This window comes from Ambystoma mexicanum, chromosome 1q (assembly GCF_040938575.1).
Source record: "Ambystoma mexicanum isolate Mex_15411 chromosome 1q, UKY_AmexF1_1, whole genome shotgun sequence".
NCBI lineage: Eukaryota > Metazoa > Chordata > Amphibia > Caudata > Ambystomatidae > Ambystoma > Ambystoma mexicanum.
The window spans coordinates 1,122,231,652-1,122,258,999 of NC_090922.1; the positions used below are offsets into that span (position 1 = coordinate 1,122,231,652).

The following is a 27,348-nucleotide window of genomic DNA, read 5'->3' on the forward strand; positions in this document are numbered from 1 at the left end:
TCTCTCGGCCCATAGCCAGTTTGAGGACTTGAGGCAGTCCCTGCATGATGCTAGTGGGCTAGACACCTCTCCGGAGGTGGAGTTTTGTATGCCTGAGCCTGGCACTCATGCCGATTCTTCGTACCAGCGCCTTATGTCAAGGGTCACCGAGTACTTAGGATGGTCTGCTCCCCCGGGGGAGTTTGTTCAGGATGACCTTATGGATATCCTCGACATTGGTCCACCAACTGACCCGGTATTGCCGTTTCATATGGCTCTACAGAGGAGGGTGGCGGCGGCTTGGACTGCTCCGGAGAGTCTCCCGGCAGCGGGCAAGTCTTTGCCGCGAAAATACCACCCAGCCAGTAGTGACCCCTGCTACTTGTCCAAGCACCCTACTCCGGAGAGTTTGGTGGTGCAGGCCGCTACGGCCCCGGCAAAGCAGGCATCGTACCCTACTATCCCTCCTGATAGGGACGACAAGCGTTTTGAGGGCTGGGCGAAGAATGTGTTTTCTGCAGGGGGTATGGCGCTTTAGGCGGCCAACTCCATATGTGCCTTGTCACGTTTCATGCACACTCTGTGGAACTGTGTTTCCTTGGCAGCTGAACATATTCCGAAGGGGACGAACGGGATGGTTTCCTTGCCATGGTTCAGGATGGCAAGGATGCCATGTGTGAGGCCGTTCAGTCGGGTTTGGACATGGCAGATTGCGTCAGCCGATCCATGGCGGCGAGCACCGTGATACGCAGTTTTGCGTGGTTGCGGAAGTCGGGGTTTGCTCCTGATGTGCAGGCCCGGCTCCTCAACATGCCCTTTGACGGGGAACATCTTTTTGGCAGCAATGCTGACGAGAGCCTTGAGAGGATGCAGACCTCAAAAGCTGCAGCAAAGTCTTTAGGCGCTGCAGTTCGACAACCTCCGCCTTTTCATCTTAGGGGACAGCAATGGAGGGGAGGTTCCTTTCGTTATTACTCATCCTTTGGTAAAGCGAGAGGAGCTGCCAGTCAAAGGGGCCACCGTAGGAGTGCCAGAGGTGGAAAACAAGGTACTTGAGGTGCCAAGGCCGCTCGGCCTGTTGCCTCTTTGCCCTCAGGCAACGCCGCAGCCGCTTCAGCTCAGTCATGAGGCCATGTCCCATGGTTCGCCTGTTGGGGGAAGGCTGGCGCAGCATCTTGCAGTGTGGCGCGCCATTACTTCAGATGTGTGGGTTCTGGAGATCATAACCCACGACTCTTGTCTTCCTTTCCGGCAGTGGTCTCAAGACAATCCACCAGGGAATCTCTCTTTGAAGCGTCCGGATCCGCTCCTTGCGCAGGAAATTCTATCCCTGCTGGAGAAAGGTGCCATAAAACTGGTGCCTGCAGCGGAGAGGAACAAGGGATGGTATTCCCCTTATTTTTTGATTTCCAAGAAAGACGGGGGATTGAGACATATCATGGACTTGCGCGGTTTGAACAAACTCCTCAGGAAGGACAGGTTCAAGATGGTTACTCTCTCTCAAGTCCTCCAGGCCCTTCAGCTTCAGGACTGGTTGTTGTCTTTCGACCTCAAGAACGCTTATTTTCATGTGCCGATCCATCCAAAGCACAAGACGTACCTGAGGTTCGCGGTTGGTGACTCGCACTTTCAGTTTCGGGTCCTGCCGTTCGGATTGATCTCCGCCCGAGGGTCTTCACCAAGCTCATGGTAGTGGTGGCAGCGCACCTCAGGAAAGGGGGGATTCACGTCTACCCCTACCTGGACGACTGCTTGATCAGGGCACGCTCTCCTGAGCAAGTCTTGGATCATCTGTCAGTCACCTGCCACTCCCTCCACAAGCTGGGCTTCTCCCTCAACTTAAGGAAGTCCCATTTGACACCAGCTCAGAGGCTCCAGTACATCGGAGCAGTGCTCGACACGTCCCTGGGGTAGTGTTTTCCTCCCCAGGTGAGGGCTCATCACATTCAGCAGATGGTGCACAAGTTTCAACTTGCCCAGACTCTCCCAGCGTTCGAGTTCTTGAGAATGCTCGGCCTCATGGCATCCTGCATTCTTCTGGTGCCAGAGGCTAGGTTGCGGATGAGATCTTTGTAATGGGCACTCAAGCTCCAGTGGTCTCAGTCCTCCGGCAGGATGTCGGACCCTGTTCAGGTGCCGTCTTCGGTCACCCAGGACCTTCTGTGGTGGGCCGACGAAGGCAGTCTGATGAGGGGGGCTCCATTTTGGCTGCCCTGGCTGGAGGTGACGGGCGCATCCCTCACGGGATGGGGAGCTCATGCCAACGAGTTGACAGTCAGCGGTCGTTGGTCTCCGTCGGAGTCCAGACTCCATATCAATCTGTTGGAGCTGAGGGCCGTCACGCTAGCCCTGAAGGCTTTTCTGCCGACTGTGCGAGGAAAGAATGTCCGGATCCTGACGGAGAACACGGTGGCCATGCACTACCTCAACAAAAAGGGGCGGGGGGCAGGGTCACTTCCTCTGTGCAGGGAAGCGATGCAGCTCTGGTTCTGGGCAATCCAGCAGGAAGTTTCGATCTTAGCAGTTCATCTGGCAGGAGACGAAAACGAGACGGCGGACGCTCTGGCCGACAGGGACCTTCAAGTGGGTACCATTAAAGGTTACCTGGCGGCGCTGTCCATATTGAAGCGCTCGTCTGAAGAGTGTTCCTATTTTTGAATTCCTTTAATTTCTGAGTTTCTGAAAGGGCTCACTAATGTGTTCCCTCCGTCACCTTTCCAGGTGCCCGGTTGGGATTTGAACCTTGCTCTCAAGTTTTTGATGGGTGCTCCGTTTGAGCCCTTGCATTCATGCCCTTTGAGACTGTTGACTCTGAAAACTGTATTTTTAGTTGCGGTCACTTCCGCTCGCAGAGTGAGTGAGTTACAGGCACTTTCAGTTAAGCCACCCTTCACTGTGTTTCATAAGGACAGGGTTGTCTTTGGAGTTCGTCCTTCTTTTCTTCCGAAGGTGGTGTCGGAATTTTATTTAGGCCAGAAGGTTGTTCTTCCGGCATTTTATCCTCCTCCACATCCTGGTAAGGAAGAGGAGAGGCTCCATAGGCTTGATCCTAGGAGAGCGATAAGCTTTTACATTTCACGCATGTCCCGGGTCAGAGTGGACGATCAGCTCTTTATTGGTTACGCTGGAAAACGTTTGGGACAGGCTGTGACGAAACAGACTTTGTCTCTCTGGATTATTTTGGCTATCTGAGTGTTACCGTTTGGCGGGTAAGGACCCTCCGGTCGTCTTACGGGCCCATTCTACCAGGGGTATGGCTGCCTCTACTGCCCTGCAGAGGGGTGTTCCTATTCGAAACATCTGTGATGCATCCACCTTGGCTTCGGTACATACTTTTGTACGTCACTATTCCCTCGATTCCATCCGGGAGCAGGATCTGGCTTTTGGCAAGGCGGTCCTTTGCTCCGCAATTTGATTGGGCATGCTAAATTTCTGTTTTCTAAATTCTTTTCCCACCTCCTTGCATTGGTACTGCTTTGGGAGTCTGTCATAGATATGGAGTACGTCGGAGGACCCAATCCCCTCGAAGAACAAGTTACTCTCTTAGCTGGTAACGTTCTTTCGATGGGATGGTCCAACGACGTATTCCATATTGCTCCCTCCCTACCTTCCCTGCTACAGAATTTCTTATGCGATTGCAGCTTACGTTTCTGCAAGTCTTTGTGCGTCAGACTGGCAGAAGACTGGTGGCACACGTTCTGGCAAAAAACTACAACTGAGGCTACGGGCGTCGTGCGTCCTACTTATAACATCCAGTGATGTCGGCCGTCGGAGGAGGACGGCGTATCAACGTCATCGATGCAGGACGCAGACGCCGAAGATTTTCCGAAGGAGCACAGCTGTGGTGATTACTGTCATAGATATGGAATACGTCGTCCGACCATCCCATCGAAAGAACGTTACCAGGTAAGAGAGTAACTTGTTCATCTTTAACATACAGTAAATTTACATCTAGTTTCTCATACTTTAACATAAAAGCACTTCTAAGACGGTTTCAAAGCTATTTCTATAGCCTGCCTTATGAGTGTAACAGCAAGCACTATCTAATATCTCCCCCATATAAGCATCCTAAGCATTACCTGTAACTTTTGCCAGTTCCTCTCATCTAAGATAAAAAGAAAACAAGTTCCCTTTCGTACATTGTAAAGTTAGATTTCTCAGGGTGTCTGTTCTTTTTGCCCTTGCACAATCTTCACAATCCCAGATGCAGAGTCACCTCTTTCCAATGACCCAAGATTCTCTAGTAGGCAGTGAATTAAATCTAAATTTCATGAAAGTTTGATGGGCTCTGCAGCCCGATAACGGAGGGAGCAAATTGAAAAACCCTTGTTTAGGTCTCAAGGTATTTTATAATAGACATATGTTCCACCTTGAACACACTCCACCAATGTACATTGTAAGGTCAAGCTTGCATCGCACATAATATTTTTGAAGCCCCAATATCTCTAACAAAGATTTTTGTTCAGTCTTTGCCACTTTGCATTTGACATACATCTACAGTCATTTCAAACCTTTTCTGTAATGTGATTGTTTCAGTGAACCTATCTCCCTTTGGATGGGTACTATACAATAGGTTATCTGCCTGTAACAATAGTTCACCGCCTTGAATTTTGTTTTTTACTTTCAAATAACCAATCCTTAGACTAGTTCTCTGAATGAGATTCTACAGCTGTCATAATGACTTCCAAGTGTTCAAACTAAAGATATAGCTGTTGTTAAATAAAGCCAATGTAAGATTTAGTTCAAACTGTTCAGGAGGTTCTTTAAAATAGTGGAGAAATATTTTTAATCAATGTTTACCAAACGGAAGCTTCCAACACTGAAATCCAATATGTAACCCACATCTGAACCACTTAGAGGCATCCCCTGACCCACTCCAAATAAATCCAAAGGTGCATTTTTGTGTCAATTGCATACATCTGAACCCCAAGTTGGAAAATGGTGATAATATTATGTAGTGGTTTCAGAGAGACATGAAACAAGATGGGTGCTTAGACTATATCTAGCCAATCTTCCATGTAATGAAGATTGCCCAAGCGCACAGCGCAGGAAGTCTTGATTCTATTAAAGACACGAGGCAAGCATTATGCTTCAACTTCTTTAATACTGCTATCCAACAGCTTTTTAAATCTTACTTCCATTTGAATTCTTTTTTTTTAAACAGTGTAAACTTGTACACAATAACAAAGAAAACTCATAAGGGAAACAGCATAGGTATACTACAGACCCCATGGGACCTTGCAGCTCAGTTGTCCCGAACCTCTGTCCTGCTGGCCAATCAGGGCCCTCTCTCCACTACAAATGGCAGCTGCCCTAGGTCCCTTCCTCTTCTTTTTAGTTGTTCTCTTAACAGTCAGTAATAGTCTTAAGCAAAAAAATCTATGTCTTTAGGGAAAAAACTTCTTTCCTCCTCTTTCTGCCTCTCGCTGTCTTGCACTCTCGTATTCCTACTTGAACTCCTTCTCAACTTTTTCTCTGCTGGCTCTGTGATACCTACTCTCGAGAATTCTTTTGGTCCTCTCTTAAGCAAAAAAGAGATTAATAATATTAGGGAGGGGACTACGCTAACATCCTTGTCATTATAACAATATAACTTCCTTATCATTATAATATTATACTTTCCAGTCATAATGCGCATATTCCAACTGGGGGGGATAATGCTTGCCTATGTGTCTTTAATAGAATTAAGACTTCCTGTGTTGTGCGCTTGGGCAATCTTCATTCTATGGCAAGACCAGAGGCGAGCATTATGCTTGTTCAAAGCTTTCCACTACTGCTGAGGCTATATTAGAGACTGGTCTAAAATAAAAAGTTCTGAAAAAGGAGTTGCTTGACCAGTCTGCTGCCTTCATAATCTCTTGCAGCAGAACTCCTGCTGCGAAAACTCGGGATGCCATAGCCCCTCTGGTGGAGTGACCCCCAAAAACTGTGATATCTATTCCTGCTAATTCCTTTACTTCCTTCACCCATCTCTCGCTATGGTGGCTGTGGCAATTGCTTTATATGGCTTGGTGGTGGCTTTCTGCGCGCTATCAACAGCTGGCTAACCCCCTGGGGTCTTATCGCTGCGGTTGCTGCTTCATAACACTTTATGCATTGAGCTATGCACAATTTACCATTACTTCGGAAGTACGGGTATGAAATCACCTTGGAGTTAGTCTGTGTGTGCTGTGCGATATTAAACACCACCCCTTCCGGATAGAATATCCTCCTATCTATTTCTAGCGCTCTCACACCCGATACGCGTCTGCAGGATACTAGACAAAGTAGGGTGGCAGATTTTCCTGAGAACTGTCCACTTGACAGAAGGTTGTTTCTTGGCCATTGTTCAAACAGCTGTAAGACTTTGGGCCTCATCACGAGTCGGGCGGTAACGCCGGCGCTATTACCACCGGCGCTATTAGCCCTACCGCCAATCCCGCCGGCGCTATTAGCGCCGGATCGTGGGTTTGGCGGAACGGTTAGTGCCCATTCCCCAAAATTTGCGCTATTACCGCCAGCGGATTTTCCGCCGGCGGTAATAGCGCTGAAAATCGGCAAATTTGCTGTGGATTTCCCCCAAGCTTATAGCTGAGGGAAATCCGCCAAGGCCATGATCTGGCGGACCCTTAAATGCAGCAGTAATAGCGCTACCGCCAGACTCGTGATGAGACCCTTTGTGTACATCTCATAATGATGAATATCTAGGCATGGGTGATTTGCTAACTTTCACTCCCTTTAGGAGCCTTGCCACGGCTGGATGCACCCCGACGGGGCCCCGCCAATGAGCTTGTGCCCGGCTGATATCCCAGATCTGTACACTCCAACTGTTCTAAAGGCTCTATCTGCGGTGGGCAGACTCACCAGAAAGTTAATGACTTGCACTATAGGTGCTGAAATAGGAGGAATACTCCTCCCCCTGAACCATATTTCCCATGCCTGCCAAGTGGAATTATAGCTCCGAATTGTGGAAGGAGCCCATGATACTTTGATAAGCTCTGTAGCTTCCTCTGAAAGTCCCGACAAGCACCATCTACACCTGAAATTCTTGATGCTAGCAGCGTTAGCGTCTTATCTTGTATTAGTGGGTGGTGCAGTGCCGCAGATGGATCGGATTGGAGATCCGCTCTGTGCGAAATCCTGTGGTGGAAAGCCGTGGAAAGTTCCATAAGAACTGGAAACCAGGCTTGCGATTTCCATTCTGCCGTCACTATGCTCTGCTTTGTCTCTCCGTACCTTTGCTAGTGCCCTCGCCAGCATCGCGAAGGGGGAAAAGGCATAATGGGTCTGACCTCCCCAGTGGTGGAGGAAAGCATCTGTCTCCAGAACCTCTGGGTCTAACCTCTAACTGAAGTACCTCATCAGTTGAGCGTTCAACCGTGAGGCAAACAGGTCCGTGTTCAAAGGACCCCAATTGTGTTATTGTGTTGTAAGCTCTTGAAGACTGTCTTGTGAAGTCTCCAGTCGTTCGAGTCTAGTAAGTATTGTGCGTTCCAATCCGCTACCGTATTCATTGTCCCTGGGAGATACTCTGCTCTCACTGTTATGTTCTTCTCTAGGCAGCAGTGCCAGAAATCTTTCGCTAGTTCTGCTAGCATCTTGGATCTTGTGCCTCCTAGTTTGTTTATATATCTCACGCTGATATATTGTCCATCCGCAGCAGGATGCAACACTGCATCTTGTCTTTGGTAAACGCTTTCACTGTGAAAGAGCCTGCGAGGAGCTCTAGGCAGTTGATGTGTAGTGCTAGTTCTTCTTGCGACCATTTTCCCCCTGTCTCTGCCTTACCGCACCTGCCTCCCCAGCCTGATTTTCTGGCGTCTGATTCTATAACGAGCTCCGGTACGTCTCCGAAGATGGGTCTGCTGTTCCATGCCTCCATATTGCGGAGCCGCCAAACCATCTGATTTGCTCTCCTTGTCTAGAGGAACTAGGCAATGGTACCTCCAACCTTTCTGTAAGTACCTGATCTTCAGCCTCTGAAGTGCTCGATAATGTAATGGGCCGGGAAAGATCGCTTAAATAGATGCTGCCAGGAGTCCCACTACCCTGGCTAGATTTCGATGCAAAATTACCGGCTTCCTGAGCGGTGATCTGAGTTCCTTCTTTATAGCTCTTATCTTTGGCGCCGGAAGCTCTAAAGCGGCTTTCTTTGTGTCTGTAATAAATCCCAGAAATTCTAGCCTCTTTGTTGGAGTTAGCGCAGACTTGTTTCTGTTTATTAGGAAACCTAGCCTTGATATCAGGTCTATCGCCCAATGTACCTGTCTCTGTAGTCTGTATTTGTCTTCCGCCATCAATAGGATCTTTCCCTGCTTTTGTTACGAAGGTTAACATTTTGGGGTATAGTTCCGGTGTGTTGGTGACTTTACCTGCCAATTCCGGTCTTGGTCACTCTTCTCTGAGACGGAATCTGGTGTCTTTCTCCAAGGACTTTCTCATTTTCTGAGACATGTATAACACCACTCTCGGTGACAGAGCCCATACTGTGGACCTGGGGTGTCTAAATGCATCTGGCTCGAACATGTCAGACATGTCTTCATCATCTTGGGGGCTCTCCACTTTGCTGGCTTTTGGTTCGCAGGAGGTCTTCTTCTGCAAATTAGTGCTCTCTTTCCCAATGCTTTTAATGTCATCCTCATGATCTTATTCTTGATCTGACCATTCTGAGGATGAGAGGGCTTCCCCTATATTTTTCACCCCTGGGGTAGGGGTACGAGGCTGTGCAAGGCTGACTTGGCTAAGAAAGCACTCTTCAGTCTGTTAAATGCGTCAGCCGCCTCCTGGGGCTTCTTCATCTTCCCCATACTCTTACGTCCCGTCCCCTTTCCTCCAGACTGCATGGGCGTCCCTTCCAAGGGACGGGAGATGGAACCTTTTTCACCAGAAAAAACCTTCTTCCCCTTTAAAGTAAGAGGCACGCAGGGGTGCGGCCCAGGGAGCATGCGCTGCCCTGACTCTGCTCTCTAGCGCCACACCCCAGGCCCCTTTTCCGCGCTGACGGGAACAGGCCGAATTCACCAGCACTCCTGGGTTTAGCTTCGGCCATGTAGTTCCACACGCGGATACTTCTTCTCTTTGTCTTTTTATCATTCAGGTACTCGGTCCTCAGGCGCCATGCTCCTTCCCGGCACATGTCGACTTCCACAGGGTTCAGCAGGTGTCCATCCTGCAATGGGCTCTTCTCAACTTCAGACCCCCACGTCCTCTGCCTACGTTGCCTTATCCCAGACCACGTTTGGCAAGCTTGTACAGAGCGTGGCTCGCTGTCATCGAAAGGAATGAAGAACAGACTAGCCAGGTGGAGGGAGCTCTTCCAGAAGTCGACTCCAGAGGACCCCAAGAACTTTGTGAAACACTGAGCCAGGCCCAAGGAAGAGCTATTTTCCATTGCACCCCGCAAAGGAGACTCCTTGCCAAGAACTCTCCCGTGCGGGAGGGACCGTTCAGGTCCTTGTACCAGCACATGCACCGAGACTGCTGCAGCTACCGGCCTTCGGGCCGAGGGATCCTCGGATCCTCCCGGTGGCAGTGTTTAGGGACAGGAAGGTTCTTGTACCGTATTGTCATCCACGGGGCTTCGCCCTTGTATCGGCAATATGGCCGAGGGGCTACGCCCTAGTACCGGCAATATGTCCGAGAGGGCGCTTAAACGCAGCTCTACCGACCCTCAGGTCGAGGGTGTCTCACCTACCGGGCCTAAACCCGAGGAGCAGGGTAGGCCTTGTGATCCCCACGCAAGAGTCCTGGAGGAGGCTGGGCCCAGCGAGCTGAGCAACACGTCACAGGCACGTGGCAAGCAGCTCGACAAAATGGATGCTGTGCCAGACAGAGGCACCCATTCGACGCCATTCCAGGAGTTTGGTGAAGAACGAGTGTCAAGGTCGGACTGGCCTCAACCAGTTACGTGGCCTACAGCCTATCCTTATGCGCAGGGCAGCTTCCCACTGTGTCCATACCGGCAGGGTATGCAGCGGCTCCAGAAGTCCCTGGCTACCCCATCAGTATGTCATGATGCCTACCCCCGGAGCATCAGGCCAGGCCCAGCACCCCCGGAAGCAGGCATCATGCCCTCGGGTAAAAGCCCAGCGGCCCCTTATAGGGACTCTTTGAACTCAGTCCTGGCGCCTTTGGCGCCAGGCTCATGTTGGACATCAGTCCTGGCGCCATAGGCGCCAGGCTCATAAAGGGAGGTGTTTTGTGCACTTACCTGATGCAGACCATGCTGCACGCTTCAGGCCTCCCTGAGAACTGAAGGGGCTATTGTTTCATAGGGACTATTTTTTCACTCTAGCGTGGCCAGGGAAGGATACATACCTAGTTGGGGAAGGATACATACCTGGGACTTCTTTGGAGGCTATTTAAGCCACGCCCAGACAGCAGCTCATGCTTCGCGTTGTTCTGCTTCCTGCAGCTTAACGCTCACCGTGTCTGCTCCTGCTCCTGGACTACATCCACGCCCGTCTTGAACCTGGAAGACCTGCAAGGAAGGAAGAGAAGAGAAAGGTGAAAACCAAGGATTATTTCAAGCTTCTTACCTGCATCCGGAATCTTCTCGCCAGCATCCCTGAAGGAAGACTTCAATTTAAAAGCATCGCGTTGCTCGCTGCAGTGCCACGCTTCACTCACCTGTCCTGTCCTCGAGACATCTCCCGGCTCCATCGCGGCTGTCAGCATCAGACGCCACATCTCTGCACCTAGGGGAGAGAGGAAGAAACAAAAGGTGAGCAGAAGGACACTCAGAAGGAAAGCCTGATTAACAGCCATAATACTTACCGGCTTTTCTTCCACATTTCGGGTCGGTGCCGCCCCGTTGGCAGGTACCGTACCCCGGCCCCTATGGGGAAAGGACTAGAGACATTTCAGAGGAATGATAAGGACATCTAGAGGGATCGCCCTCATTACTACTTACCTCGGCAGTTTAACCCCTCGACGCATCGCCTTCATTCTGCACCTGAAATAAAGGACAGATCACAGGTGAGAAAGACAGCATAAAGGGGGCCTCACTTGAACTTTGAACTTTCATACTTACGGCGCATCGCTCAGGAAAGTCAAGTGGATTTTGCCAGCGCCATTCTGAAAACCAGTGAAGTAACTGGACGAACGCGCGCCCCTGCACCAGAAGCAGGATTGAGAGTTCAACCTTCCAAACCATAAGTTGAGCTTAAACCGGGTTTGGAGGAATAGAGAGGAACGGAGGAGGGAAGGGGGGAGCTAGCACACCATTCTGCAGACTGTTAATCCCCTTTCTCATCTGCAGAAGGATATTCCTACGGGCCAAGGAAGCACGATTTGGAGGTCCTGTCCAATCGGTGTTCCGGGTCCTGCGCATCACGCTAGAAGAGGCCGCAGTAATCCAGACTAGATCAGCGCCCCCTTGGGAACCAGGTGGGCGTTACAGAACGCGAAGCCTCCCTACAAATTCCCACCCAGGCGCTATGGAAACTTCTGAGACTGACCAACTGGCCCAACTACTGGGGGAATTACGGGCCGAGGTACACGCCGCTCGTCAAGAGACTAATGCCCTCAGAAGAGAAGTGATTGTAACAAGGGAAAGGACTGATGACCTGGCTAGACAGCTTTTGCAAGGTCAAGCTGGACAAACTCCTTTACCCGGTTCCGGGGGGAACCCCACTCCTGTGGTTTCCAGTAACCCTGTGCTGATTAATCACCCTCAAACATGCCGCTGGCCCCACCCGAACGCTTTGCTGGGGACCCCAAACGATTCGCCGTATTCATGAATCAGTGTCGTTTGCACTTCCTATGCAGACCCGGGGCCTTCCCTAATGATCAGACCAAGGTAGCCTTTGTGTTGTCATATCTCAGCGGCTGTGCTGCCGATTGGTCAGTCCCACTGGTAAGTCAAGATGACCCGATTCTTCTTGATTTTCAAGGATTTCAAACAAGCATGGAAAGGTTATTTGCTCGACATTCCCAGGAACAGGCTCTGGATGACGAACTTCTATCTCTGCGACAGGGCAATCAAGACCTTCTATCCTACATTGCAACCTTCAATAGACTAATTGTGGAAACTGGTTGGCCAGAGGATAAAAGAATCACGGTATTCTATCGAGGTCTACGCGAAGAACTTAAAGATGTCCTGGCACAAGTTGTAAATCCGCCCCAAGAATGCACTGAATATATAGACTTAGTGGTCCAGTTGGAACACAGGCTGCAAAACAGAAAAGCAGATCGGTCCAAGTTTGAAACCCGGGTGTGGGCCAAAACCCAAGCTAACCTCAAGGGGGCTGATGCCTCGGAGCCTATGCAAATCGGAGGAGTTAAAGGACCCCTAACTCAAAAAGAACGGGAAATAAGACGACAGATGTAATTATGCCTTTATTGTGGGTCCTCAGGACACTTTCTACGAGATTGCCCGGTTAAGCCGCCCAAGAAGGTGGTAGGAGCCGCTGATAAAATCCATGGAAACTCTGTATCGGGAAACGACCACACCCGGCAAGCGTAGGGGTCCGCTTGCCGAGCTTGAAAACTAACTCTCAGACCTCGCATTTCATTGTGCCAATGGTCCTCATAGATCCGGAACAGCCAAAACGGTTGCATGCTATCAAGGCATACATCGATAGCGGGGCTATAGGAAACTATGTGGATCGAGAATTGGTCTCTAGGATAAACCTCCCTCTGCGTCCTAAAACCAGCAAAGATGTCATCACCACTGTAGATGGAACCGAAATTGCCTCTGGACCGGTAACACATTCCACAGCTGAGGTGACACTTGTAGGTACGGATGGCCATCGGGAGGCAGTTGTGTCTGATGTGATCAAGGCTCCACAGTTTCAGCTTATTCTCGGAGTCCCTTGGTTAGAGACACATAATCCTCGAATTGATTGGCGAGCGAAGAGAATAACCTTCCCGGATTCTGCACAAACCTGCTACCCAGAAAATCCAAAGATTAATCTAGCATCAGTAACCTCTGTCCCCGTGCAACTACCTCCAGAGTACCAAGACTTTCAGGACGTCTTCCAAAAGGAACAGGCCAACACGTTACCTCCCCACAGATCGTACGATTGCCAAATCGATCTGGTGCCCGGTGCACAACCCCCTTGTAGCAGGATTTATGCCCTTACTGAACCTGAGAATCTGCATTTGAGACAATATTTAGATCAATACCTCGCCAATGGTTTCATTCGCCCGTCAAAGTCCCCGGCATCTTCATCTTTGTTCTTCATGCCTAAAAAAGAGGGCGACCTTAGGACTTGTATCGATTACCGCGCATTGAACCAGATAACTGTTAAAAATCGTTATCCTCTGCCTCTGATCCCTGAACTCCTTGACCAGGTGAAGGACGCTTGCGTATACACCAAGTTAGATCTCCGGGGGGCTTATCATCTGGTACGAGTAAAAGAAGGCGACGAATGGAAAACGGCCTTCCGTACAAAATATGGACTATTCGAATACCAGGTGATGCCTTTCGGGTTGTGCAACGCGCCTGCTGCCTTCCAATTCTTCATGAATGATGTCCTTCGGGAACTCATCGATGTCTGTGTTATCGTGTATATCGATGACATTCTTGTGTACTCCTCTTCGGAATCTGATCACAGAAAACATGTCAGGGCCGTCCTAGAGAAACTACGCCAGCACAAACTGTTTGCCATGCTGGAAAAATGTGTTTTCCATACCACCGAGGTTGAGTTTCTCGGATTCATCTTGACACCTAAAGGGGTCCGAATGGATTCACGGAAAGTGGATGCCATCCTCAAATGGCCATCACCTAGTTCAGTGAAAGGTGTCCAAAGCATGCTTGGTTTTGCCAACTTTTATCGCAGGTTTATCCTGGAGTTTTCACGTGTGGTGCAACCCATCACTGCACTCTTGCGAAAAAATAAACGTTTTGAATGGACCGAGGAAGCCGAACAGGCCTTTCAGGAGTTGAAAGCTAAGTTCACGTCCGCACCTATTTTGAAGCACCCGCGTCCTGATCTCCCATATATAGTCGAAACCGACGCGTCCAGCTTAGCCATGGGAGCTGTCCTGTCTCAGAGAGACCCTGAAAGCAACCAACTACACCCCGTAGCATTTTGGTCCAGAAAGTTCTCACCGCCGGAGATAAATTATGCGATTACCGATAAGGAACTATTAGCCATTAAGTCCGCCTTTAAGGCTTGGCGGCATTATCTCCTCGGCGCCCGGCATACCATCACCGTGATCACTGATCACCGAAATTTACAATATTTAAAAACTGCCAAGGCCCAATCGTCTCGACAGCTCCGATGGGCTTTGTTCTTTGCTGAGTTCGATTTTGTAATCACCTACCGCCCCGGTTCTAAGAATGGTAAGGCGGACGCTCTATCCCGAATTGGAATGGAAGAAATAGACACAAACTCAGAACCTGTGCCGATAATTCCCGAACAAAGAATTTTGGGAATAACCACTTTACAAACCCTTGAAGACATTCAAGCACGAGTAAAACAAGTCCTGGACTCTTCAGCCTTGCAGGATTGGATCAAAAAGGGGTCTAACTTTTCAGTCAAGGATGGCTTACCTTACTTCCAAGGACGCTTATTTTTGCCAGAAAAGGAATTGCAAGAACTGGTTATTTCCCGTCATCATGACACCCTGATGGAAGGACATCCTGGCATTGCCAAAACTGAGGAAAAGGTTAGACGACAATTCTGGTGGCCTTCCTGGCGAAAGGATATTAAATCTTTCGTGATGTCCTGTGGAGTTTGTGCCCAAAACAAAGGTCAAAAGACAAGACCCGCCGGTCTTCTTCAGCCCTTAGACATTCCACCAGCACCTTGGCACACCCTGTCACTAGATTTTATCACGGACCTGCCCTCTTGTAATGGTTACAATACTATTCTGGTCGTGGTGGATTTATTTTCCAAAATGGCCCACTTTATTCCATTGAAAGGATTACCTTCAGCCTTTGTTCTTGCCAAGGAATTCCTCGAGAATATCATCCGTTTGCATGGATTCCCGTCCATACTAGTCTCCGATCGGGGAAGCCAGTTTATTTCTCATTTTTGGAAAAAGTGTTGTCAGCTGGCACAAATCGACGTAAGACTCTCGACCAGCCACCACCCACAGACCGATGGTCAGACGGAGAGAACGAACCAGACCCTTGAACAATTTCTACGATGTATGTTGCACCAATCGGAGGGTAATTGGAAGGATATTCTGTGGGTGGCTGAATATGCTTATAATAACTCGATACACTCTGGAACGGGTCAAAGCCCCTTTTTTACCCTATATGGACATCACCCTCGTACTTCAGTCTTGGACTCACCTTAGAGCCTTGAAATGCCCGCAGTGGATCATTTGCATTCTACGATAACTCAAGCCTTCAAGGATGCAACTGCACATTTGCAACATGCGAAAGAGAAATACAAAAAGAATGCGGATCTACATCGAAAGGAGGCGCCTCCGTACCAAATTAGGGATCAAGTATGGTTGGCTACCAAACACTTATCGCTCAAGGGACCTCGAACTTTTAATCCAAGGTATTTAGGCCCTTACTCAATCAAAGCTATAATTAACCCAGTAGCAGTCAAGCTCGATCTACCAGCCAACATGCGGATTCAACCCGTTTTTCATGTGTCACTTTTGAAACCAGTACAACCAGGAACCAGATTAATAAAGCCACCAGACCCAATCCTGATAGATGGAGAGCCAGATTTCGAAGTAAAGAACATTTTGGATTCCAAATCTTAAAATCAAAGCTTTTCTATCTAATTGATTGGAAAGGGTACGGGCCTCAGGAAAGGTCTTGGGAACCCAGTGATCACGTACATGCACCTCGGCTGGTAAAAAGGTTCCATCTGAATTTCCCAAACAAACCGAAACCTCCAGAAGGAACGACCTTGGGAGGGGCCTTGGGGGGGAGTGCTGTCATGATGCCTACCCCCGGAGCATCAGGCCAGGCCCAGCACCCCCGGAAGCAGGCATCATGCCCTCGGGTAAAAGCCCAGCGGCCCCTTATAGGGACTCTTTGGACTCAGTCCTGGCGCCTTTGGCGCCAGGCTCATGTTGGACATCAGTCCTGGCGCCATAGGTGCCAGGCTCATAAAGGGAGGTGTTTTGTGCACTTACCTGATGCAGACCATGCTGCACGCTTCAGGCCTCCCTGAGACCTGAAAGGGACTATTTTTTCATAGGGACTATTTTTTCACTCGGGCGTGGCCAGGGAAGGATACATACCTAGTTGGGGAAGGATACATACCTGGGACTTCTTTGGAGGCTATTTAAGCCACGCCCAGACAGCAGCTCATGCTTCGCGTTGTTCTGCTTCCTGCAGCTTAACGCTCACCGTGTCTGCTCCTGCTCCTGGACTACAGCCACGCCCGTCTTGAACCTGGAAGACCTGCAAGGAAGGAAGAGAAGAGAAAGGTGAAAACCAAGGATTATTTCAAGCTTCTTACCTGCATCCGGAATCTTCTCGCCAGCATCCCTGAAGGAAGACTTCAATTTAAAAGCATCGCGTTGCTCGCTGCAGTGCCACGCTTCACTCACCTGTCCTGTCCTCGAGACATCTCCCGGCTCCATCGCGGCTGTCAGCATCGGACGCCTCATCTCTGCACCTGAGCACCCGGAGCAACAGCCGGTTGAACTGGGGGCTGAAGGGCGGGGACCGCCGCCTGACCGTCTCCTGGAGCTGCTTGTTGCTGCATCGGGGTAGAAAACCCTGTGGGGCCACTGGTGCACGAGGATGAAGCTGCGCCGCCACACCATGTGCTCCGTCCTGGTCTTCGGTGTCACTCATGAGCTTGAGCGCACAGGCACCCCCATGAGGCTGATCGGGGCCGCAACTCAAATCTTCAGCCCACCGTGACTCTCAGCATGGACCACCCCAGGATTTAGTGAGTCCTGCCACCTCTGCGATGATGAAGAGGATGAAGACAGATGGGTTCACCAGGATGATGATGAAGGGGACGAAAAAGCAGGATGCCTTTCGGTTTTCCAAAAATTAGTAGCAGGATGATGACTGGATGCAGCAGGCCCAGTCAAGATAGGCCTTCTCCTAGCTTCCACTCGACGTACTAAACCCAAAATTAAGTTAATGCACCAAACATGCACAACTCCGTGTAGATGTAGCTGTCAGCTACTAAAGCGTCCAAAAATTAGGCCTGGGGTCGATTCAGGGCCCAAACCGGAGCTCCTTGAAGTCCCACAGCCGTTATACAAAATGGCCGCCAGCCGCGTGGGCAAACGCACTACCCGCGGCATGAAACGAAGTCTGTCCTTCGACGTCGTTCTGGTGAAAAAATGTGTTCAAAATGTCACCGCCGGGCCCGGGCATCGTTATCCCATCCTCGTCGCCACTGTTGAGGGTCATGGACGGACACGTCTGTCTTGGTTCGGGCTTCCCTGTCGCTCTGATGCGGCCGGGAAACGCCCCGTTTATTTAAACTGCACGCGACGGCGTGCAACGTCACGCCGCCGCGTGCGCGCCCATCATCGGGCAGCGCCACAGCACCTAGGGGAGAGAGGAAGAAACAAAAGGTGAGCAGAAGGACACACAGAAGGAAAGCCTGATTAACAGCCATAATACTTACCGGCTTTTCTTCCACATTTCGGGTCGGCACCGCCCCGTTGGCAGGTACCGTACCCCGGCCCCTATGGGGAAAGGACTAGAGACATTTCAGAGGAATGATAAGGACATCTAGAGGGATCGCCCTCATTACTACTCAGCTCGGCAGTTTAACCCCTCGACGCATCGCCTTCATTCTGCACCTGAAATAAAGGACAGATCACAGGTGAGAAAGACAGCATAAAGGGGGCCTCACTTGAACTTTGAACTTTCATACTTACGGCGCATCGCTCAGGAAAGTCGAGTGGATTTTGCAAGCGCCATTCTGAAAACCAGTGAAGTAACTGGACGAACGCGCGCCCCTGCACCAGAAGCAGGATGGAGAGTTCAACCTTCCAAACCATAAGGTGAGCTTAAACCGGGTTTGGAGGAATAGAGAGGAACGGAGGGGGGGAAGGGGGGAACTAGCACACCATTCTGCAGACTGTTAATTCCCTTTCTCATCTGCAGAAGGATATTCCTACGGGCCAAGGAAGCATGATTTGGAGGTCCTGTCCAATCGGTGTTCCGGGTCCTGCGCTTCACGCTAGAAGAGGCTGCAGTAATCCAGACTAGATCAGCGCCCCCGTGGGAACCAGGTGGGCGTTACACAGTATCCCCACCACCTCTCAGGCCAGTGAAGAGGGGTTTTTCGAGAGGTTCCTTTGGCTCATGAAGTCACATTGGATGGGGGTTATCCTCAAGGACGCAATCAGGGAAGTCCTCCCGACTATGCTAGCGGCACCACAAGCACCCCCGCCGGCGCCCCCTACCTCCGGCTCCCCAGCTGATTTCTCAGGCGGTTTTGTACCAGCTTCCGCCGCCTCCTGAGCCTCTGGCTGCAGTCACTGTACCCCAGCCTCTTGCTCCAGCTACTCCTCCACCTCCGCAGGACACAGATGAGGAGGAGGATCCGGACACGCCATCCTCAGCCAGGGCCTTTCACAAACATCTTGCTGGGCTGGCGGAGGACCTGGGCCTACCCCAACCCGAGGTTGAGCAGCCGGCAGAGGCGGTTCTGGCTGAAGTCCTCACGCGATGCCCCTCTGCCAAAACGGGGATTCCTCTGCAGACCGATGTAGTCTCCCTGGCCAAGAAGGGTTGGCTCAAGCCCCACTCGGTCCAGTCGGTCAATCGACGCCTGGATGCCAAGTAATGGCAGATGGAGGGGTATACACTCTTGCTCTCGGTCCATCCTCAGCCACACTCCTCGGTGACCGCTGCGGCATCACTATACTCCAAGCCTCAGTCGTCCTCAGCCTCCTCCTCCTCTGCGGCGCTGCTAGGCAAGGAGGAGAAGATCTTGGAGGCGTACGGAAAGAAACTCTATTCCGACGCGTCCTTGCATCTTCGTCAGGCCAACGCCGATGCCATGCTGACTGCCGCTAACCAAAGGTTATGGGGGGAAATTGCGGACTTCCTCGCAGAACTCCCTACGCAGAGCCACCCACGTTTTAAGGTGGGGCTGGCTGAGCCCAAGCTGGTGGCACAGGACCTCATGGAATCCACTGTGGCCCATATTGACACCTCTGGCCGTGTCATCTGTATCGCCACGGACATGAGAAGGACAGCCTGGCTCTGGGGCACGAAATTCAGCCAGGAACGCATATTAGATCTACCATTCGAGGGGGGGGCCTCTTCCACTCCACCACGGACGAAGAGCTGGACAAGAAGAAAAACAGCTCACAAACGGCCAAGTCTTTATCCATTTTGACAAAGACCATGCCCAAGTCGTACACCCAGTCACAGCAGTGCTCCGACAGGGGGCGTACGTATGGAGGGTTCTGCGACTTCCAGGAACGGCGATCCAGGCAGCCGGACTGCTCGCTGTCTCTGAACCAGCGCAAGAAACAAAAAGGGTGGGGAGTAAGGGCTTTTTCCAGTCCCCCTCCTCCATGACAGCCTCCGAGGGAAAGACGGCATGACATGCCCCTTCGGGTCCACGTGTCTCCGGTGTGGGGCGGGCTTGCTCTCCGTGCACATTTTTGGCACCAGAATTTCATGGACCCCTGGATCCTCTCCGTAGTATCCAAGGGGTACCGCCTGCCCATCCCAGCCTCTCATCCCCCCTCCGATCAACTCCCTCAGGTTGGGACAGCAACTCTTGTGGCGAAGATCCGGTCACTCGTAGATAGCCAGGCGGTGGAGGAAGTCCCAGCCTCCCAGCAAGACTTGGGCTTTTACTCCAGGATTTTCGCCATTCAGAAGAAAACCCAGGTGGGCCTGAGAGTTGTACTGGACCTTTCCACCCTCAAACTCTCCTTACCCCTACAAAAATTCAAGATGGTTACGCCAGCTTTTATAGCAGAGACATTGTGCAAGGGAGACTGGATGTGCTCCCTGGATCTGAAGGACGCGTTCCTACATGTCCCAATTTGGCAGCTCCATCGTTCTTTCCTATGGTTCAGGATCATGGGCTACCATTTCCAATACAAGGTCCTCCCTTTTGGCCTCAACACAGCCCTCATGGTCTTTACCAGGCTCATGAATACGGTGGCTGCCCTCCTCAGAGCGCAGGGCCTCCACATCTACCCATACCTCAACGACTTGCTCGTTAGGGCTACATCTCCGGAAGCGGTTCGCCACTCTTCCCATGCCCTTATGAACACATTGCACAATCTGGGCTTCTTGCTCAATCTCAAGAAGTCGCAGCTGCAGCCCACGCAGACTCTGACATTCTTGGTCCTCATCTGGGACACGTGCTCTGAGAAGGTATTTCCGTCGGAGGACAAGATCTCGGCCATCAAGAGGGCCACCACCCACTTCCTCAGCAGAGAGGTGACCTCGGCATGGTGTTACCAGCATCTCCGGGGTCTCTTGGCGGCAGTCCTCTTAGCCGTCCCACAAACAAGATTGAGGATGAGGAGGATTCAGCTGCATTTCGCAGCCTCATTGAACCAGGAGCGGGGCTCTCAATCCGAGATGATCAACGTCCTCCATCCCTCCATGTCACACCCTCTTTGTCCGCCTCCACCCCTCAGCCCCTTCCTTACCTGCCAGGTTGGAGCCTCGGCGCTCGCGCGGGCCGCGGATGCCTTCCGCTCGGCCTCCGCCGGCACTTCGCCAATAGTGCCGTCCTTGGCGCCTCTGTCCTCACCTCTCCTGGGGCTTGCCTTGGTTCTTGCGGACACACAGGGGTGCCCACTGACGACACGGGCACCCCAGGAAGGGCCATGTGAACCGATTAGCGGTGTCCCTCATGTCCCCAGCCCTCCAAGATGTCAGGCTGGAGCCAGGCCACAATCACCTACATGGCCCTTAAGGGCCTCTCCATCCCTCCAAAGACCCACTTGGAGTCAGACTTGGCGCTTGTGGCACCAGACTCACTCCCTCCCATAGGATAACATTGGGGATTGGACTTGTAGTGCATTGATGGGGACAAGATGGATGCCCATATTTCGGTTCCCAGAACTGCATGTGCAGTCTAGTCTTATGGGTTTGGTTCAGCCCAGAGATACCTGGGATACCCAGAGACTATTTAAGCCACGCCCAGGCTGCGAAACATGCTTTGCGTTTTCTGCACCAGCAGCGTGACACTCACTGTGTTCGGATCGGTCTCCAGTAGGCCTGCATCTTTCTTCTGCGCTCAGCTCCTGCAAGAACAAGAACACCGTTAGGAACAGCCTTACCTGGCGGCGCTTCTGCCCATCATTCATCGCTCCTTCTGTTCTGCGGACATCTTCGGCTGTGTCATTCCCATCCCGGCACGCCGCTTCCTAAGGAAAAGGGAAAAGAACAGAAAAAAGGCATTAGTAAGCATTCAGCAAATCTTCGCTTGTTTTTAAAGACTGTACGAGCTTCAAACGCTTACCTGAATCCCAGCCGCTCTGGGGGAACTCTGTCTCTGGAACTTCTCATCCATCTGCAAGAGGGAAAAGACACTCCAGGTTAGCGTATAACATCTAGAAGCGCCGCATACCGCGCTTACTCACCGCATTTCTTCTTCATAACCGGCATCCACGCTGAAAACGTTGCGGCACCTAAAAGACACAGAAAAAGAACTCAGTTCAATACAAATACGAAAGGGGCGCATCGCGCTGTCACTCACCGTCAGCGCTACTCATCTCAGCAGCATGCTGCCATCCCTGGATGCCGGCCATCATCTAAGGAAGGAAAGGAACGAAGTTAGAGAACTGTTCAAAAGACTCATTATACTTACCTGTCGGACTCTTGCCAGTGAAGTAACTAGGCAGCAACGAGTCTGCATCAATCAACGCGCCCCTGCGCTGAAAGCAGGACGGAGAGCACACTTTCCAAGAAAACAAGGTGAGCTGTGGATCAAAGGGAAGGGTTGGACCCCGGGGAAGAAGGGGTTCAAGCACACAGAGACAATAGGGTGTTAAACTCTACCAACCCTGTGTTTCAGGCCCAGTCTCCAGTCGAGTAGACTCCAGGGAAGGGTTCAAGGTCGTAAGAGGTCAGAACAGGCTGAGTGATGTCCCCGTGGATACCAGGTGAGCGTTACAAGCGGTCACGTGACCCGGATGATTTGTACAAATCGGTCACGTGACTAGGTGGGCAGTCACGTGACCCAGAAGAGACGCTTAAAATGCGCGTTGGTCCATATTCTCATTGCTTCTCAGCTGTTTTCGCTGCCAAGTCCCTATCTGGACCTTTTCTTGTTGGATTTATGGTATTTGGACCTTGTTTTTCTGCCTACCTGGATTGCTTTGGATTTTCCCACTGAACCTGGTATACTGGAACTGTGCTGACCACTGGACTACACTATTGGACTGCTACCTGGATTACCCTTTGGATTTGTTTGTCTTGGACATTCTTGGAACTTCAAGATTCAAGTGTTCAGCCCCACCTTTACCACCTTGATTACCAACATCCCGCCCTCCATTCCTTCAGACAAGAGCAGTTAGGTTCCACGCTAGCACCTGTTATCCTTGGGGTAGGTGTTTATCAGTTTTCCTCTTCACCATTAGTCATTGCAGTGTCCTGAGACTTGCATTCTAACTTTGCTTTTCTTTTCAGCCACCGGGGAACCCGGTGCTTCCTGCTCCTGCCTATCTCCTGCGGCCCAAATAACTGGTCAGTGAGTACATTTACTCATCTCTGACTGGTACTTGGGGACGGAGGCATTATAATCTACGTGGATCTCAAGTCATAACACTCCACCTGGACCTAACATGGTGGTCTAGGGACTGCAACCTACGGGCGGGCAAGCCCTATCGGCCGCCAACCCCGCAGGCCACCATCACCACAGAATCCTCCCTCGATGGCTGCGGAGCCACCCTGGACGATCTCTCGGTCCACGGGACCTGGACTCGACAGGAGCAGGAATACCACATCAATTGGTTAGAGCTGAACGCCATCTGGCTAGCCCTCATAGCATTCCTACCACTTCTCAGGGGCAAGGTTGTCCTCGTCCAGACAGACAACTCGACTAGCAGATACTACGTCAACAAGCTGGGAGGCACCAGATCCCCTCCTCTGTGCAGACAGGAAATCAGCATGTGGGAGTGGGCCTTGGAAAACATCTACCTCACGGGGAATCCAACCTGAAGGCGGACAGGCTCAGCAGGTGGGGAGTGGACAATTACGAGTGGCAGCTAAACAACCTCGTTATTCAGGAGATCTTCAACAGGTGGGGTCATCCCCAAGTGGATCTCTTTGCTACCTGGCACAACAAGAAGTGCTGTGGAGAAAATGGGGGGTGGGAGGCACAACCGAATTTCAAAAGTATAGTTTCCGTTGGTAATGGTGGAGGGATTTATAAAAAGTGTATGTAGTTAAGTAAGAAATACATCAGGTGCAGCTGGGAAGACCTCGAGGCCACTCGGGGTCCAGAACAAAGGACACAAAACAAACACTGGACGTTGCCGACCAGAAGCCCAAAGCTGCACTCCCAGTGGAATAGAATCCCTGGTGTAATTTTACAATTAGGAAGGGTTGATAAGGTCCTCCCTGGAGTCAATCAACCCCGGTAATTGATGGTTTTAAGATATTTATGTGACAAAAAGGTTTATACCTATACTTTCATTATATTTAGAAGTCATAATTAGCAAAACATATCCATGTTTACATGTGTCTATCCACCTGGTAGAATGTAGTAAGGAAACCAAACTGACTCGAGACAGGTTTAAAACAGGTAAAAAACTATTGTTTATATAGCACAATCAATTGAAACCACACTGTTAAACTCAGTGTGGGATGTAAATTATAGACAACAGTGTTTCAAACAACAGTAGTACAATTGAGCTACAAAAGCGCTCAGGTAAACCTAAAAGAGTAAATAGTAGTTATGTCACAATTCCATCATTGATCATAACTCTTGTGATTGTTCAGAACAATATGATACATTCGTGCTCAGGTAGTCATCAACATAGTAAAACACTCCTAGATGGTGGTTGATGCCAACGCGTTTCGGATTATACTAATCCATCTTCAGGGCAGGATGTGTCAAATTTTAGACTCTCATGGTTAGTCCTAAAAGTAATTAGAATACACTAATTAGATATCTGTGGGCGTAATGGGGAGTAGTTCAATTCAAAAGTTAAAAGCAACCACTAACCTTAGTGGTGGAGAAAGCAGGACTCTTAGATATTTGTCTGGTCTGGAGAATGACTCCTAGAGGCCGGACAGCAATGGAATGATGGCGGGTAGCGACTCCCCTTGGTAAATCTGTAATAAGAGGGAACCTTGGTCAGGGCAGGATACAAGAAAGCAAACTGGGCATACCCACAACATTGGGGTTTACATGTGTTCTAGAGCGTATATCCGTTTTCAGACGAATGGAAATACCCCATGAAGGTGAAATCGAGTCACCTTCATGTAGTTGTCTAGATCACCATTATTAGCACATTTGTCAAGTAATGTCTAAGTTGGTAGCAAGGAAATCTACAATAATTAGTTAAATCATCGTACGATCGAATAGTGTTCAAAAGGATGCCATGATCATCATTGCTTGCACAGATCCCGAGTGATGTTATTGCAGTGTCTAAACTGGTAGGTATAGTGGGAGAAGTGCTTTATCCCGCCAAACACTTCCTTGGTAACTATGAGCAGGAGCAGAAGTCGGCCAGCCCGTCGCCAAGACGGGTCACTCATCTGTCCCGTGTAAATGGTCGCCAGGGACGCCACGCATGCGTGTATGTCCCGAGGGCGCCATCTTTGTGTAGGCATAATGCGATACGGTTAGAAGTGAAACCGCATCAAAAGAACAGAACACAGATGAGTGTACTGTTTCAGGGGTGTTGCAAGTGTTGTATTCTCCCGCTTATTCATGTGTGTATAGTCAGGTGGAGAGCCACGGTATCGCATCGGAGTTTGCCATGGCGGTCCACGGTAATGTGTCTGTGGTTGTCATGGAGCTCACGCCTTCGCGCGATCCAACCATGGTGTCAGAAGGTAGACAGCGGTGGAGAGAGAGGTAAGGCTCTTCTCCCTCATCCCTAAAGTAGAAAATTGTCTCCCGCCGGGGCGGGGTTTGGTCAACAGCCATATTCTAATTGACAGAAAATATTAAAGTAAAAAGAGCACATGTATATGTGCCGTCAGATTACTTTGGGACGCTGTGTGCTCAGAAAAGAGTTAAACAAGGACGTTAGCAAGTCAGAGGGGGGGCATCATAGTTCAATTGAAACTATCGGGTGCCCTCCCCTCTCGCAAATGGGGCCCAACAGAGGTGGACGAGGAAATCCCTCGTACCCGTCTGCAAGAGAGTCACAGAGTAAGTGATGTGTAGATGACAACATTGTGTAATTCAGACAGATAAGTACCAGTAAATACAGGGCCATTCCAACATCACTGTATATAGATCATAATATACTCAAGGCATCTGTATAACAGCCATACCAAACTGCCGGCTCGAGGGCCGTTCACATTCTTGGCAATCTGCCCTATTGGGGGTATTACACATGTGTAAATGCACAATACAACTTTTCAAGTATTCACCAGAAGCCTGTTTGGTCCTGTATTGGGTGTCAAATACATCATAAAAAGCACATAAGGTCAAACTCACAGTTCATACCCCTAGGGCTGAGGCAATCCAGCAAGTCAATCCATATAATTTCTCTTTGGAGACATTTCTTGTGAATATCACCCCCTCTTGGTCCAACTATCACTTGTTCTAAAATCAAACATTTCAATTGAGCAATCAAATGCCTAAACTCAATAAAGTGCATTGATACTGGTGACCTGAGATTTTTTGTCCTTATGTTAGACTTATGCTCTGTCCATCTCAATTTGGCCTTTCTCATGGTGATTCCCACGTAGTAAATCCCACATGGACATTTTAAAGCATACACCACATTAGTGGAATCACAGGTGCAAGAATGTTTAAGTGAGATAGGTTTTCCTGTGTGTGGGTGTGAGATGGTATTGCCAGGCAAGATGTTGCTGCAATGCTGGCAATTATACCAAGGTTGTGTCCCTTTAAACGTTTTGGATGTAGGTTGGTCCTTCGAAGTTTCAGCTCTGATCAGGCTATTTCTTAGGGCCTTACTGTTTCTTCTGTATGCGAAAGTTGGTAGTTGATGAAAGAGTGGTTGTGTCTGGGGGTCCATTTGAAGCATTGGCCAGTTTTTTGGGATAATATGCCTGATTTTCTTGCTTTGAGCAGAGTATGTTGTAACATACACCATGGACTCATCTTTTGTTCGATTTTTCGAGGTCAGTAGGGTGTCTCTCTCCATGGTGGATACCTTGTCTTCAATTCCAGTAATTGTAGCTGGATTATATCCTATTTCCTTAAATCTTTGACGTAGTGTGGCAGCTTGTCTCACATACTCAGTTTCTTCCGAGATGTTTCTCCGGTAGAGCAAGAATTGGCTCAGTGGTACGCTGTCTATCGTCCTGTGGGGATGAAAACTTGGGGCTAGTAAGAGGCTATTTCTATCTGTGACTTTCGTAAAAATCCTGGTCTCCAAATTGTCGTCTTTGACATAGACTTCAACATCTAGGAAATTGACCCTCAATTTACTTGTGAGTGTTGTAAACTTGATTCGCGGATGTATACCATTCATCATGGAAAAGAAGTTAATCAATTCATCATCATCAATTCATCATCCGGGCCGGACCAGATGCCAAAGATGTCATCAATATATCTGACATACAGGGTCAGATGGCGTGACCATCTTGGAGATGACAAAACGTGTTCTGATTCAAGGTAATACATATACGTATTGGCGTAAACTGGTGCCATAGCGGCACCCATGCTGGTCCCCGAGAGTTTTAAATAAAAGTTATCCTGGAATCTAAAAAAGTTATTCATCAGTACCACTTTAAGTAGTGTCAACACGAAAAGTTTATCGCCTTGGCAATTATCTGACTTGAGTAGGAGCCATTCTATGGCCTCCAGAACGGCCTCGTGTACAATATTAGTGTACAGGGATGTGACGTAGTAAAGAAAGTGTCCCTTTCTTTAACAAACTCGATCTCCTTTAATTTAGTCAAAATGTGTGGTATCTTTGACATACGTTTCGGTTTCTTGTATGAGTGGTTGTAGGATTTGATCCAAATGTTTGGCAAGGGGTTCCAGCAGGCTGTCAGTTGCCGCTATAATGGGTCATCCTGGTGGATTAGTCTCTTGTGGATCTTTGGAAGAATGTACATAACAGGTGTGATAGGATGGGTCTTCTCCCACTGGCGTAACAGGGGCCCCCGCACCCCCGGCGACCACATTTTCTGGAAGGGGGCCCCACTTTGTGTAAAAAAAAAATATTTCAAGATTTTTTTTTTTACATTTTCATTTTGAATTCATTCTGCATTTCTAAAGAAATGATTTCTGTAACATAAATAATTTCTTTATGAAGGCAGAGTGAATACAAAAAGTCTGGTGGCTACCCCCACCCCATGACATGAAGACCCTAGGCTGGAGGCCTCCATGTCTTAAATAGTTTATTTTTGAAGTCACT

The 27,348-nt window shown here is 49.8% G+C and overlaps 1 protein-coding gene across 4 annotated transcripts in view; it reads left to right on the top strand.

The window, feature by feature from the left end:
• Positions 1-27,348, top strand: part of HENMT1 (HEN methyltransferase 1) — a 763,672-nt gene that overhangs the window by 430,889 nt on the left and 305,435 nt on the right. The gene's annotated exons all lie outside the window — the stretch shown is intronic.